General features: G+C 37.8%; 1 pseudogene; it reads left to right on the top strand.

Annotated features, from left to right (window-relative positions):
* Positions 1-1188, top strand: LOC146478435 (juvenile hormone acid O-methyltransferase-like; annotated as a pseudogene).
* The last annotated feature ends 2348 nt before the right edge of the window (positions 1189-3536 follow it).

Genomic DNA, 3536 nt, shown 5'->3' with positions numbered 1-3536 from the left:
GGAACGTGTTTAATACTTGTTACTCGGCCTTCAAAATCGAATCATAATAGCCTTGATCATTAATAGCTCCATTAAACAACAATGTTCAACCGAACGGCGGCAGAAAGTTATCAGCAAGTGTCAAGATACCGAAGGGAATTCGGCGAACGATTTATACAAGACGAATTAAATCCTCAACTTAAACATGGAGACGCCAGTGAGCTCTCTGCTTATCTTGCAGAGCTTGTAGGACATCAAGCCGAAAGTGTTGGGTGTTGATCCTGATATCGAGCGCATAAAAGTGGCTCAGGAATCTCACAAAGGGGTAAAAAATCTTTCGTTTATTGAAGGAAGCACTTCAAATTTTCCAAATATGGGTTCGGAGAGTTACAACATCGTGATTTCCAACTTTGTCCTTCACTGGATTCCAGACAAAGACGAGGCATTCAGGAACATGTTCAGCAGCCTGAAACCAGACGGAAAAACTTGTCCTAAGTTATAACGATTGCTTCCCCGTCGCCGAAGATCGTGTTTATCGCGAGCTTAACCCAGAAAATTTGGACCGTATACTAAACATGTATAAATTCGAAACCAGACCAGCTATTGAAGAGATGTACACTGCTGCAGGATTCAATATTCTCAAAAGTTGTGAAGTTAAAGAGACAGAAGTGGTGTTCGAAAATGGCGACAGTCTGCTTTCATTTTTCTCTGCGACTACACACGGCGTGTTCGATTCACAGTTCGTGACGGAAGACAGGCTGGCAAGCTTTTGTGCTCGATATTCAAGCGGAAAAGCTGGTGAAATCAGGTTAAGCCCTGGAGAGAATCACATTTACTGTGCATTGATTGCAGTTAAACCGGCGAAAGGTTGATACCAGCCAAATAACAATGTAATTCAGAAACTTTGCTGAACTTCATTGTCTTTGGATCATTCCAAACACGAGTATGCCCCCTGCTGTGTGCGTCTCAATGGCTCTCGGCCTTAAACACATGTACGTAACACAAAGTTTTGGAGCCCACAGATTCTGTAGAACCTATAGATCCTGTACATAGCATGTACAGTTTCCTATAGAACGTATAGATCCTTTATCTCGGAACCTGATAATATTGCATAAATCCTATAGAACGGGCTTTTAATAAGTTTGTTTTCTGGTGCGGGCCATTTTATTAATTTTTTATATAGTTTATTTTTGTGTTTAAAAGAAAGCTGAATCCCTTTAGTCAGCCACGCTTTTTCAAATGATTTAGTAAGTCTACTTGTATATGTTTTTATTGGTAATTTTTTATTATATAAATTGTATAGCTTATTATAAAAAATATCATACGATTATTCGTGTGGATCATTGTTTTCAATTACTTCTGTCCATTAATCTTTTTTCGGTAGCTCATTCAGTAGGTTATCAATACAATCAGGTGTTATTTGTCTAGCTTGCGTTACTCCTTGTGTATTGTTTCCCATTATATCTTGCTTAATCGTGAAGACGGGAAAATGATCTGAAATATCAGTGATCAATATACCTCTCAGGCTACTATCTGTCATGATATTCAGCGGTATTATTACATTTTATTGTTGCCTAGTAACACTCGGTACATGTGCAGTGTCGTATTACAAGAACCATGTGCTTTAGCCTTACCAGACTATTTGTTAATATGTTATCAATCAATGTTGCACTCCTATCTATTATCCTAGTTGGCTTAGTTATGAGTGGATACAGGGAAGACAAAAACAATTGACACATATACATGAACCTATCAACCGTCAGCACTTGATTCATTTTAAGCAAATCAATGTTTATGTCGCCCATCACGTAAAACGATTTATTTTCTATTTTATTTTCTAATTATTTTACAGTTAACAATTTTTCCAGCTTATCTTCAAATTCTTTCATTTTACTGTTTGGTGGACGATACAGGACACCTACTACTACCGATTCTTTCTTATTATTTATTTTTAGCTCAACGAGTAACGTTTCTAAAACGCCTTCAACAGGAAGTTCCGGTATAAAAGGGGCCTGGCCAGGCCATTCTCACCTTCAGTTGTCAATCACTCATCAGAGCGTAAATAACTGACGAACAACATGTGCCTTTCTCATCGGCTTTTACCGATAAAATTGGCTTAGTTTTCAAAATAACCCTTGTTAAACAAATTAGAACTTGATATCTTATATTGCTGTGGTGATTCCGGGTGATATTGTAAATTTTTGAGGGATATTTTTCACAGGACGCTTGTGTCAACAACTTGACACGACTGAACAGCGCCCGCAAATGTTTGGAATGAAGGAGGGGCTTGCCCTTTTATAGCAGAACTTCTTGTTTCATGAAAAGCGAATAGGTCTTCTCTCAATCTGAAATTAATTCCGTCTTTGATGTACATTCCTACACCTCCGCCAGATTTATTTTTGCAACTTGCTGTTAGTAATTTATAATTATGAATATTGTACATGTTTGTACAATTTTCAGTAAGCCAGGTTTGTTAATCCTATTAGAGAGAAATAATATTTTAATGTTGTCAAATAGTCATATAGTTCGTCAAATTTGTTTTTGATGCTTCTAATATTCATATGCAATAAAGAAAGTTCATCGCAATTTTTATGTCCTTCGTTCGGGTGTCTCGAAAACGAAGACCTCTAAAATGAAGACCCTAAGACCCTAAGACCCCGAAAACGCGAAAACGAAGACCCCCAAAATTTCTAAGTGTAAGTACAAATAAAATAAAATAACATAAAAATACATTAATTTATACCTCAAGGGAAATTTAATTCCTTCCTGTGGTGCTACCATGGTTATCCGCCATCTTGAGCTGAGTTGGAATACTGACCGGAAGTGTGTTTCCCGCTCCACTGGACCGGAAGCGCGTTTCCGAACGTCTCAGTTGCGCTGCTGGGTTTTTATTTAATTACCAACTACAAAGAAACGAGTGTTAAATTCCTCCTTCTGGGAATTACAGCCACGCAATCTTGAGAGCAAAAGAAATGAAGCCTAGGCTTTCTATTATGAAAGTTTCTGTAATGATTTTAAGGTTCTTCAATCCCGCCTTACATTTATACATTTATCTCTATAGCAAAACCAGCCGTGAACAGCTACTAAGCCATAGTTCGCGGGAAAAAATACAGGGAAATGTATGGAAAGTTCAAAACACGACTGGACGCTTTCTGGCACAGCTTACATCCCTCCAATTTTTTTCCTAAAATCCTTTTCCTAGTACCAAAAGTTCCCAATTCACGAATATTTCAGAAGCGATGTTTTATGAAAATTATTTAACATCAGATTTCCATACAAACACTGTTATTTCAAGCCTGTTTGCCTACTCGTCAAAATGGCGTCGAAAACCGTGATAAGGCCTATTTTACAGGGAGGCTGATGAATTTTGTTAAAAATAGGAATCGACACTCGGGATTGAACTTCAAAATCATTACACCAACTTTCATAGAAGAAAGCCTTGGCTTCATTTCTTTTGCTCTCACGATCGCGTGGTTGTAGTTCCGAGAAGGAAGGATTTAACACTCGTTTCTTTTGCTAGTTGGTTATTAAATAAAAACCCTGCAGCGCAACTGAGC

Source organism: Pavona decussata, unplaced genomic scaffold, assembly GCF_977016875.1.
Source record: "Pavona decussata unplaced genomic scaffold, jaPavDecu1.1 SCAFFOLD_64, whole genome shotgun sequence".
Lineage (NCBI taxonomy): Eukaryota > Metazoa > Cnidaria > Anthozoa > Scleractinia > Agariciidae > Pavona > Pavona decussata.
This window is presented reverse-complemented; position numbering and strand designations above follow the sequence as displayed.